Source organism: Lytechinus variegatus, chromosome 1 (assembly GCF_018143015.1).
Source record: "Lytechinus variegatus isolate NC3 chromosome 1, Lvar_3.0, whole genome shotgun sequence".
Classification (NCBI taxonomy): Eukaryota; Metazoa; Echinodermata; class Echinoidea; order Temnopleuroida; family Toxopneustidae; genus Lytechinus; species Lytechinus variegatus.
The window spans coordinates 26,197,360-26,211,337 of record NC_054740.1 but is presented as its reverse complement, the minus strand read 5'-3'; positions in this window follow the sequence as shown (position 1 = coordinate 26,211,337).

Genomic DNA, 13,978 nt, shown 5'->3' with positions numbered 1-13,978 from the left:
ATTTGGTACTTGGTCAATCAATGGCGCCTCGAACAATCCGGTATAGGAGTCAAAACTACTCAAGAATGGAGACATTGGACCAAATGAGGATTTCAACTTGAAGTGCAGGATCACTTAAGCTAATAAAATAATTCATCACTCGGATCATTATACTTACGCTCTTCCCCATTATTATATTTACTTTCTGTTGCTCTATCAAATATATTTCAGTTTGAATCTACATCCACATCTGTTTTTTGTATTTCTTTCTCTTGTTGCCTTTTCTCCTTTTTTTTTTACAAATTTTTGTCATATTCTTATTCTAACAGGGGGACGACGGACCATTTGAGTTTTCTAGTTAAGAAAAAGAAGAAAAAGGAAGAGAACGAGAGGAAAAAGAGGTCTGGTACCCCCATTGTTCGAGAAAAAAAATCGTCACCCTTAGGTCGCCCCCTAAAATTACCTAACAAAGTAAATGTCCATACCTAAAAGCTTGCTTTCTTTCTTTAAGGGGCTTTCACAATATTGCTCGTGCGACCGTTTGCGATCATTTGGTCAAAATGTATGTTGCACAGAATCGCAACGGTTGCAAGCAGTCGCACCACCAATTTTTAATGTTCTTTCTCTCTTTCAGTCATTCATTCATACTCTCATTAATATAAACTAATTAATCAATTAATTCATTCATCCGTTCGTTTGTTCATTCTTGCACTCTCCCCCTCTTCTCTCTCTCTCTCCCCCCCCCCCCCTCATATTCAGTAATTCACCCCATTTTATTACGATGAACATGTACGGTGTACTCGACAAGTTTTTAATACTGAATAAATCACACGGAGAGTCCGATTCTGTGGTGGACGTGGCATGCGGGACAAGATTCGGAAAGAGTAATGTTTGTATAACTAATGACTCAAGACGTTAATGATTAAATAGATCAATATACAACGCAATGGGGGTTCGAATAAATAATTGCCATACACCGAGAGCACAGCACTTGGTAATTAAAGCATTTCGCTATCAATAGCTACCAAGTTGAGTGGCATATGCCCTTTATGAGAGAATAGGGGTACATACAGTGTATATCTAAAAAAATGCAGTGAACTATTTAACTCAATATATTTTGTACTACTTCTACTCCTCCTCCTCCTCCTCCTACTACTACTACTACTACTACTACTACTACTACTACTACTACTACTACTACTACTACTACTACTACTACTACTACTACTACTACTACTACTACTACTACTACTACTACTACTACTACTACTACTACTACTACTACTACTACTACTACTACTACTACTACTACTACTACTACTACTACTACTACTACTACTACTACTACTACCACTGCTACTACTACTACTACCACTGCTACTACTACTGCTACTACTACTAGGCCTACTACTACTACTTCTACTACTACTACTACTACTACTTCTACTACTACTACTACTACTACTACTACTACTACTACTACTACTACTACTACTACTACTACTACTACTACTACTACTACTGCTGCTGCTGCTACTAATACTACTACTACTGCTTTATATACAACTTGAATTGGTGTGACCAGCCTATCAGTAAATCTACTTTGTACAAATGATAATAGATAAATCTAAAAATATCGGTTGGAAAAAAGTATACACATATATGTATAGAATTTCAAATTGTTTTTATTTTCAATAATAATATAACACTTCATCAAATGTACAGCAGTCATGAATGCATACACATTCTGAAATATTTAACTCAATATAATTTGTATACTTCTACTGATGCTCCTACTACTACTACCTACTTTCTACTTCATCATTTTCTGGTAACTTGATGCCTTTGGATATATTTTGTGTATAACAATCTATGTAATAAATATGTATTCCGTTTCCACATTTGTTCACTCAAAGTAACAACATAGATTTTTTCCCTATTGGGAGCCTAATTTTCTACAAGCTCTGCTTTTTATTTAGGCTCTTCATTTTTTTTTACATTTTGTAGTGTACCTTATGCTTAAATACTTATGTTAGATACTTAATTTGATCATTGATACACTATGTTTATTAATACATTTGTTATATATATTATGATATTTGTTTTAAAAGTGGAATCAATAAATGAAATAAACACAGATAGAGTCGACTACCACTAGTAATATTACTACTTTACTACTACTACTACTACTACCACTACTACTACTACTACTGCTACTGCTATTACTACTACTACTACCACCACTGCTAGTACTTCTACCACTACCAATATCACTGCAACTACTACAGTAGGCCTACTACTGTGTGTAACCCTTACTGTGTGTTTTCCCATTACCTAAAAATCATATTAACTTGCAGATTCTGACTTCTGTCGATATCAATGCTCTTATAAAAAAATGCTTTGTATAAAACTTATATTGGTATGACCAGCCTATTAGTAAATCTACTTTGAACAAATGATTATAAATAAATCTAAGAATATCCGCTGAGGTTGGAATAAAAAAGTAGACACATCTGTAAGGAAATTCAAATTGTTTTTATTTTCAACAATATTATAACACTTTATTGAATGTATAATTTCTTCAATATAAATATTAATTATGTTCAATAGGATAACATCTCTACATTCTACTTAAAATTGCTTGCCTGCACACAATATATATATATACTTTCTCCACTCCCTGAGTAGCATTCAAACAAGAATGTCCGAACTCTATTGCTGGTATACTACACTTGATTTCATATCCTAACGGTAGTAACCATTAGACACCTGGGTAGAGAGTGGCAAACTGTGACCAAGGCCTTGGAAGCCCTTTTCAATGGTTCCATGACAATTGCTCTGGCGATGATTGCTCAGATGAAAAATCTGCACGTTTAAGCCATACCTAACCTCCAAAACTAAATAAACCCTCATCATTATCTTTACATCACTCTGAACCAAAAACACTTTTACAATCCTAACTCTCTAACCCTTTGCCCTCTGAGATTCTAAGACTGCAGCAAAAGTCGCGTCACCTTTTGAATGACCTCAACTCCTCTGCAGGCACAGATCATGATGCAGAGTCTGAACTAGTGAGACTAGATTCGCTATGTACTGTGGCTGGCTTTCATTTGACATACAGAGAGACATTGGAGTCTAGTCTTCACTCTAGACATGGTTTTTGTTAAAGTGTTAAAGGTCAAGTCCACCTCAAAAAAATCTTGATTTGAATCAATAGAGAAAAATCAGACAAGCACAATGCTGAAAATTTCATCAAAATCGGATGTAAAATAAGAAAGTTATGACATTTCAAAGTTTCGCTTATTTTAAACAAAATAGTTATATGAACGAGCCAGTTACATCCAAATGAGAGAGTCGATGATGTCACTCACTCACTATTTCTTTTGTTTTTTATTGTTTGAATTATACAATATTTCAATTTTTACGAATTTGACGATTAGGACCTCCTTGCCTGAAGCACAAAATGTTAAAATAATGGAATTCCACGTGTTCAGGGAGGAATGAAACTTCATTTCACATGACAATGATGAGAAAATATTTCATATTTCATATAATAAAATACAAAAGAAATAGTGAGTGAGTGATGTCATCAACTCTCTCATTTGGATGTAACTGGCTCGTTCATATAACTATTTGGTTGAAAATAAGCGAAACTTTGAAATGTCATAACTTTCTTATTTTACATCCGATTTTGATGAAATTTTCAGTGTTATGCTTGTTGAATTTTTCTCTTTTTATTCAATTCAAGTTTTTGTTGGGGTGGACTTGTCCTTTAAATTTGAGTCTGTGCTTGCAAACTAAGCCTCCCCTCATCACACTATATGTAATTATACTTTCTTATCATGTACTATTAATATATAAAATGTGCAATATATATAAGAGGTCATGCCATGGCAATGCTTGATATGACCATAATACAACTTTACTAGTATTTACACCACCGCTATATTAAAAAATAACCATGGAGATACATAGATCTCCATGGATACACCAAGGCAATTTGACTGCTCCGTTACACTAATAGGCAAGAATTCTACTAATTTATTCTACTATATTAAATTCATATATATATACATTCAATATTGCAAAGTAATACATCAATAGAAATGTATGATGACTACATTATAGCATGGAGATAAAATTGTGATAAGAAAAATATTGTGGCAATCTTTATTTCATCTAATCACTATATAGTACCATTAATCATGATGAACACCCTTGTAATATAATATCGTCACTCCTGCTCTAGGAGAAACACAAAACTCTATAAAAATAAAGTACCTTACAATGATTTATACCAACTTTGGCGTTGGAACTATCAGATGAATCTAGTTGACTATTATTAGCACTGAATTCAAAACTTGGTTTTCTATACATTCATCAATGTCAGGTTTGTGTAATATCGACTTTATAAAACTCTAGCTTTCTTCGCAGCTTAGAATATTTAATTACCATGGAAACATGATATGTAATCACTCATGTCACCACAGATCATATATTCTACTGCATGTTATTGAAATCTAAACTGAATTGTCCTCAGAATTACACATTTACAATCCCGACAGTACCAGTTATCATATTTACATGCAAGTACTTTCCCTCTTCTTTTTGCGAATGAAAGAAACTATGGTACATGTATTTCAACAACTCACATAAATAGTGATATGGTCAAACAATAAACAAACCAGCTTCACACAAACATACATGTAGGAGTAAATAATAAACAAACTCAGCAGTGTTCAATGGGAGTGATATATTTTAACTATAAACATTCACATTATACTCAATATATATTTATATTGGCAATATAATATTTGAAAAAAAACCTTATAGTAATGGCATCTTCAGTAAAAACTAAATCAATTATATTATATGATAACTTGATAATTGAATTATACTCTTAAGATTTTCTTTTCCTTCTATATAAAGTTAAAGAAAGTAAACAAATTGTTTCAACTTTCATGGGACTAAAGCTGTTCTTTATCTTACAAATAAATATGTGATGTACTAAAAAGGCTGTTTGTAATCCCTTATGTTCTACTGTTTCATAATCATATCCATATCTCTCTCAACATTATCATACAAGTTCCTATGTCAGTGATACAGGTGCTCTATTTATGTACCGGAGATTAATACATTTATAAAGGGGATGAATGGGAAGATTAATCATCATTCATACCTCTAGAATAAGGTTAATGCTACTCTGTTCCAAAGACATAGCAGATTTATGATGCAGAAATTGTGCAAACCTCTTTGGTACATCATCAATCTCACGATGTCAAAACAAAGCAATGATTGATAGCAGTTGTGAAAAGCACTAAGGGCAATTTTCTTGTCATCACTTTCCATTTGCATATTGGACTCCCTGTCATTAGCACAAAATGTAGTACTTAAAGGGAGAGGTTAAATTTAGACATCAACAAGCAATGAGGAACAGTCTGAAATTTTTATGAATAAATACATGTAAGTTTCATGTTTTTCTTCGGTCATCAAACTTGCCTTTTGCCTCTTCACACTCAAAATGTGAAAAGTGTCCCCCCCCGCCGGGGGGGGGGGGGGGGGGGGTTAGTTCTAATTGGTCTAATGCCAATTTGTCTAATTACCAACTTGTCTACTATCATTTGGTCTACCATCAATTCCTCCCATATCCACATGGTCTAAGTGCCATTTCGTCCACTCACCATTTCGCTAATAACCAATTGGTCTAATAGCCATTTAGTATAAAAAAAACATTTGGTCTAATTGGATAAGTGTTAATTGGGCGAAATGAATGAAATAAAATGGGTATTAGACCAACTTGTTATTAGTTGAAATGGTCATTAACATTATTGGACCAAATGATTGTTAGACAAAATGTTGATGGATGGAATGGCATTAGACTAAATGAAGGTAGATGAGTGGATGAGTTGGTAATAGACTAGTCTGCAGTTTTGTCTTTCCACGCAAATGTGAAAAGACCGAATGAACATAAAAATGATAAACTCATCAAGTAATTGCAGTTAACACTGATTCCGCTGAAAGGGTTTAACCAAGATAAATTGTCACTAGATCATCATGGATCTAGATCTGGCACAGTTACATAAATTGAAGTTTGTGAAATCTAAACTGAAAATTGATCAGACTGTGGATTGCCAACACAGATAAATACATGTGGGACAGTGTATTAATATTGCTTGGAGTCTGCTCGGATTCCAAGCACTACTAGTAATTTCTCAGCAATTTTTACATAACTTCTTGCAGAATCCTCTAGCACATATAACCCATTTTGAAGTCGCTACCATAAATGGCATTTAGCTTTTTAGTGTTGGGAGATGGACACGACCTCACAATCTACGGACTGGTTATTAGAGCACCCTACAAGTAGGGGAGAGCAGGACAAGTCGCTCACCACATTACTTCCCCTCTGCTGTGATTGGATAAAGTTTCGCTGATGATGTAATGACAAAGATAAAAGAATAAGTTGACGAAAGGTCATGTACATGTACTCTGAATCCCAGATACTTACAGCAAATAATTTGCTTCAAAGCCATGTGTGTAAAAGAAAAAAAAATGTCAGATTTCTTGTATTTTTCTATAGACACTCATGAATGCAGTTATAGTAAGCTTTGTTTTTAGAAAGGAGTGATATTTGCCTACTGATATATGCCATTGACACTTCATGATGCTTCATGATTTAGTGAATATGTGTACGCCGTAGTGTACATGGATGTGACAATGAAGTTTATTTGCCAACATAACCATTAGTAAGTCCTGTTAAAAACAAATACATGTATATATGTTCGTATGCACGACAGACAATATTCGAGGTACAAGAGCAATAGTTGGCATAGTACTTTTAACAGGCTGCCGATATCTGATAGGACTGTCCCCATATGAAGCGAGGGAGCATGCACATGAATGTGTAAAGGCATTCAACATCCTGGTCCCTAAATCATGGTTTAATAAATGCGCTGGTAGGGACTGGTTTACAAGTTTTTTTGAAGCGGAATGAAACACTGTTGATCGGACAACCCAAAGTCACCAGCATTGGGAGGGCAACGGCTTTCAACAAGACCCTTTCAGGATTTGAACCCCCCCCATGTGTGAACTTGCCCCTGGGTGGGGCATACCAAAACCAAAAAATTGGTTGAAAATGGTGGAAAAGGGCCAAAGAGTAACAGTGCTTTCTAGCCTTATTAATAATGCTATTACTCCTCAGCCACTTCAAAGGGTGATTTACAGTACCCATTTTAGATAAATGAAGAGTTTGGCATGCTTTACGCAGTTTAAATATGCTGGTAACTGATGAAGAATGAAGGAAAAAGAGAGGAATGCTCAATGCTCCTTTCTGTTTTTCAAGGAGCGGCTATAAAACTCCACTAAACTGTCATCACTACCACCAGGGCTCCGTAACACAAAGGTTTGCGATGAATTGCAAATATGAAAAAAAACGATCTGATTGGTCCCTGGTCAGTATTTTAAACCTAATGCGCATGTAACGTTGATATTGATTGGTCAGTTCATTTAGCGATTGATCGCTAATCTTTGTGTTACGGAGCCCTGATCACTTAATAGATTTTGTTACCTTTTGGATGGCAAGCAATGCTCTCTTCCCCAACCAAGTCCCGATGGTTGACTTTAACTCTACTGATGGGACTTGGAAGGCGACCAGCCGCTACAACCTGTTAAGACACCTTGACCTTGAGCTGGCTATATTTCAGCTCAGAAGACTTCAATAGAGACATGGCAATAGTGTTTTCAGAACACTCAAAATTTATGGATGCTCTTTTGATTTCAGGATTTTCCCCTGTATGGCAAAAAAGCGTTTATAGATTTATTTAAAAAGTGTTTACAGATTTAATTCACCTTTTTTCTTAAAATTACTCCATTCCCACACTCTCTTTTCAGATGATGCATTTACTTATCTTAAAACAATAAGCTATTTTGTATTGGGTAAATGCGGTATCTACTGGAGCAGTTAATGTCAAGCTTCCAAACTGGAAGATGCATTATCTAAGAGAAAGGGATGTACACTACCGCTCAAATGTTTTGGCACATCGGTTCGGTTAGAGGTGAGCCTTCGGTAATGGAACGCAGCTCTTCACAGTGATTTTGCTTTTCACCGAAGGCTCCGCGGGGGGTCGATAGTAAGCTATTGGAGCGGCACCGAACTTCGGTGAGGAACCGATGAGGAGAGAGAGCGCATGCACGCATGGAATGAAGTTCGGTTTCATTACGATGAGAGCGTATTGTGACGCAACAATAGATGTATAATTTGTAAAGCTAACTGCATGCAATATGCAGGAACCACGTTTTTCATTTCGAACGAAGCCAGATGACTGTTGAATTTTCATGTACATGTAGTTATGGAAATTGATGATGATGGAATGGTGGTTGTTTATAATAAATTGATGATGATGAAAAGGGTGCTTGTGAACTTCATGTCGTCTAATTTCTTAATAAATCGAAATCCGAACCCTGGTAATTGTTCTCATTGTTTACAAAACATCCCTGCCCCTTCTGGAGACGTACAAACTTTCCCGCCAGAGGACATAGATCAGGACATATCCACCACCAATTACCTAGATCTGATTATTACGGCAGCCCCAAACGCACTGGCCCGAAAGATTGTTAACTTATATTTCACAAAACAGGAAAGGCTTCCGTTTAACATCAAAGGCACACATGGCTGTCGTGCCTTGAGCCCCATCCGGGTGTCTAAAGTGAAAACATTATATCTGCACATACTGGGGTCCAAGTCCGAGGACCAGGAAGCCGCCTGGGCAAAAGCGGTACTTGCAATATCAGAAAAAAAAATCAAAAAAGGTATTAATATCTACAGTACATGTAAACATGTAGGGCGTTGTGCCATTATTACGTACGTTTTTAAAAAAAATAACTTAATCTTCAAATTCATTAGGTACGTTATTTATTATACGATTTGAAGAAATTTCAGCGTTTTGCTCGGTTAATTTTATTCTAAGATACATGGTGTACCGTGAAACCTACTACACTAATTTTATTCTACTTAAATGTACATGTATAATCATTTTAACCTAGAGTATCCCTTCAATGGCAAAAGAAGTTGACACTTGGATGAATATAATTAGGTTTTATAACAAGTATAAGAAATATTGCTAGAGGGTATTCATTTGTCTCGCAATCTACTATGGTCAACAAGGAAATTCATGATCACTCTCGCAAAAAGTGTTCACTGGCTTTCTAGGAAATTCGTGATCACTCTCGCAAAAAGTGTTCACTAGCTTACAAGTTCACGAGCTTTCGAGTGCCGCTGCAACTCTTTATCAAGTGACAAAGATTTTCCGATATCGTACTCTATTTATACTAAGAAATATTAGTTGTTGTAATAAATTGTACTACAACGAATTCCCTGGACATGAGTGAATAAATGTCATCGAATGTCTAGTTGTTGTTTTTTCAGTGTAATTTATGCAAACCGAATAAGAATAATTATTGACTTTATAAGTGATTCCCAAAGTGTTTTGTGCAATGCAGTTTGAATTTCACTAATTTAAGAGAAGCGAGGTTTTTTTTGGCTCATGAACTTTTGTCATTTGGAATTTATATTTGAAATAAAGAATTAACTTATGAGAAGCAAATATTAAGAATGAGTCCGCATTTTACATTACTGTCACTCAATGTTTGGATGGTGGTGGTTTATAATGAATATCGTCACCATCAATAATTGATGGTGATGAAAATGACGCTTGTGAACTTGTAATGTTGATATTTACTAACTCTCCCTTGACTTTGTTGTCTAATATATTCATAAATAGAAATAGAAGCCTTTGTTGTTCTCATTGTTTACATTTGGTTGTACATATAAATGCATGTAGTATCGTATTTCTTGATTGATTAAAATACACGTAGTAGCTGGTTCAAAACCAAATACAGGCTGCAGTAAAAATAAGAAATAAACCCTTCAAAAAATTCAATTCTGAGGGATCATACTGAAGTATAAAAAGGGAAACTTGTATCATTTGAAAGTTTAATTATTCTTTACAATAATGCGCCATCTGCTGTGATTATGTCATCATGGAATGTGCAACTATAGAGAGAAGTCAGCAGTGAAATGTTACAAAATGCTTTGTTCTCTAACCAGAGTGTCCATTTCTACAGAATTTTTATTGTGACAGTGAATGTTTAGCAAAGTGTCGGTCAGTGGTGAATGGTGTTTGTTTAAAGAACGAAGTGTGTTTGAATACTACTGGAAATAACGAATTTAGCAACATTTCATTTTTGACAGATGCGCATTTATCACGTCTGTGCATTTCATGGTATTATGAGCATTACAAATGACACATGATTTGGTCCAGACTTTTGGAAACCTTGATGGCATTCTAGAAGGAATGTTGGTTGCAGTCCAACTTGAAGATGACTCACCATCCCCTTACATAGGGAAATTAACAAGATAGTGAGTGGTACATAGGTGGATATGCAAAGAAATGGGCACTGTGGATGCAAGGAGCAGGAAGAAATTATTGAATATACTTTATGTAGCCTCTGTGCTCTCCTGCATGTCGTGGGTGTTCGTTCGACACAACACCATTGCAATCTATTTTCTTATCCCTGATCGCACATTGACAATGATTGTCCATGTAACATAATGACAACAAAGCCGAATACAACCTACACAGTGCTGCATTCATGCCTTGCCATCAGATCAACACTTCCTTTTTTTGGGGGGGGGGGGGCTTATGTCTTTCTGATTATCGTCTGAAAATGACAAAAAATGCCATTAAAATCTTTTATTGTAGCGGAGATTGAGAGCTCAATATTGTTTACATTTTTCATTGACAATGTTCGCTGTCTTTATTTTTGTTGCATGAGATGCTTAATATAACTTATGTTTATCCAATATGCCTTTCACCTTGCATGACTTTACACCAATAATGATAACAATAGCACCCCATGTGTAGTTAAAAACAGCAAAAAGTAAATGCTTTATAGGCGAAGGGTACATTTCTTCATAATGGCCAAAGTGGTTTAAAATGAAAGTGACACCATTTTTTTAAAACTTGTTAAGTTATAGTTTCTTACCCAATATTTGAAATATATTTTGTTCTTTTCCCTTTTTAATCATCGGGTCCCAGTGACTGCTCACCTGCTTTTCGACGACCATCTGAACATGCCAGACAGACCAGAGACTTGTCACATCTCCACCGACATGACTAACCTACCAAGGACTTCCCACAGCTGACGCAACTCCACTGACAGACCATCGACCCTTGGACACCAACCTGACACGACTGCTAAACAAGACGAGACCCACATTTGGTGAGATTTGTGTCTCATCTAAAGAGTGAGATCCAACGACATGTGGACGCCAACCAATGCCTAATAGACCCAAACAGATGACTTACCGACGAGAATGTGACCCTCCGTGCTCAGGTAGAGGCTACCCGACCAAGGACCCAACGGCCAAACACGACTACCATTGACGACGAGAGGGTGATGATCAGCATTCCAGGGTCAAGTTGGGTGATGGCCAAGAGCGACTATAATGAGGCCTTCGACAGTCTTCCTCTGCAAAGGAGCTGATCCTTAAACTCATGGGGAAGGTTCTAACAAAGGGAAGAACGGGCAAAGTGCAATTTCTACTGAGGACAGGTGTTCAATGGCAAAGGAGAGTCTTAGCAGGAAGGTCTCTTTCCAAGCGATTGTAGCCCATGCAGAGCTGGTTTATCCTGGTGGGACTTCCACACAAGCCTTCCAAAAAGACATTCGGATAGCTGTCAATTCTAGTTGTAGGCGGGCAGACTATGTTTTGAGACATATGAAGGACCATTGAGCCTAAACCTTTGGTATAAGTGTATAAGTTCACTTCTAAATATTGTACTTGGTAGATGTGCAGTTATTTTTACCACTTATATTTGTGCATATTGTCATTAAGTATATTGCAAAGAGGTCACCAAGGAGAGTCTCAGCACAAAGGTTGGATTCCAGGCAAACGTAGCCCAGGCAGGCGGAGCTGGTGTATCCTGGTGGGACATGCACACACAAGTTTCAGAGAGATATCCGCACATTAGTAAATGCAAGTTGTAGGCGAGCTATGTTCTAAACCATAAGAAAAGCCATTCTGCTTAAACCTTTGGTATTAATGTATAGGCCACATACCAAAATCACAAAAGTGCCATGGCCATGTTTTTCTTTTGTAAATTATCTGGCGCAACCTACCCAGGGGGCACGGATTGGTTTTGAAAGTGGGGATGGGGGCTGAGCCAAAAGTGGGGGGAAGGGGGGGGGGGTTGACCATGCAAAAAATAATAAAAGTGCCAGGAACTCTGTTCCCATGGATCGGCCGATTCAGTGCCGCTGCTGCAAGGAGGTAGCCAATTGCAGTCGAATTTGGAAGAAGAGGACATTCCATGCATCACCACTCATGAAGACTTTAGTAAAGTATGTTTAGTGAAAGCAATGTTCCAGACAGCTCTTGTCGCAAGACTCAACTGCATGGGACACCGAGCCATACTGCCCGAAGAGCTTGATAGCGAGTAGGTAAAATTCACTCTTGTGAAGTTGTGTTGATTGAAGTCAGTACAGCTGGCAGCGACATGAACATGACTGATGCGTTTGTATTTTTTTTGGCTTGATTGATTTGATTCATCAGTTTTTTTATTATTTATTTTAAGCCTGGTATTACCTTCTATGGTTACCTCTGTATCAATCAATGCTTTGCAAAATGTTAAAAAAAGTTGCTACACAAAAGAAATTATGTGTTGCAATCTCCCCAAAATATGAATTTAACTTGATCTCGATTTGGAATGAATGACTTGCATGTACACTGTACTTCTAATTGATTGTGTAATGTCTAAATGGTGATAAGTATTAGTTCTGTTTCCTTATTTTTACTTTGTTTGTTTATCCATCATTTATCCTTACAGATCCTACCGATACTGCGCATACAAGATGTTCACATATTGGGTGCATGGTATCCTTGGCAATGGTCATCATCCGTCTGTGTATGAAGAGGACTGAAAAACTCTGAAGAAACAGTGGATTTATCAGTCTAGATTCATGCCCCAGAGAATACTGCAGCAGCTCACACCTCAGCCTCATGTCCAGCATCTGATGAAGATCCTCCTCCACCACCGCCACCCAATCTTATGGCGAAAAATCATTGGTGTACCTGCGGGAACTGTGTTCCCATAGGTTGGCCAATTCAGTGCCGCTGCTGCAAGGAGGTAGCAAATTGCAATTGACTTTTGGAAGAAGACAACATTCCATGCATCACTACTCACGAAAACTTTCGTAAAGTCTCGATAAAAGTATATTATGCAGTTTAAGAATACAACACAAAGATAGAAGTTTTGGAACTTGTAAAATGCAGATTGGAACAGGTAAAATGTAATTAATCAATGAAAGTATATTGTGTAGTCAAAACAAAACCGCGATAGAAATTTTGTATCACCGAAAATGCAGATTTGAACTATTAGGTTAAATTGTTGTGACTCTGATATTTTTTAACCATTGATCTATCCACTAGAGCAAATTGTGATGCAATACCATGAAAATTATTCCTGAAGCTAAAAAAAATGAATTTAACTTGATCTTGACTTGGAATGAATGACTAACATGTTATTCTAATTGATTGTGTAATATCTGAATGATGATTTCTGGGAGCATAACTTCTGTTTCCTAATTTTTACTTTGTTTGTTGATTACACTACAGATCCTACCGATAGTGCACAGACAGGATGTTCACATATTGGGTGCATGGTATCCTTGGCAAAGGCAACAGAAGAGTCATCCCAGCGTGTGCTGTGTTAAAAATTCGTTCAACATTTCTCGCTAGTGAGGGACATGAGTATGTTGGTTATCGAGAACTTCCTGATGGAGAAATACATGTAAAAGAAGTTCCTGAACAACTGGCTATATAGCTGTAGGACTCTGTACCATATGACCAATTTCAGCAGTAAAAACACTGTAGTTATGAGACGGTGGATCGCCCACCATTGCGATCGCAATGGTCATCATTCGTCTGTGTATGAGGACTGAA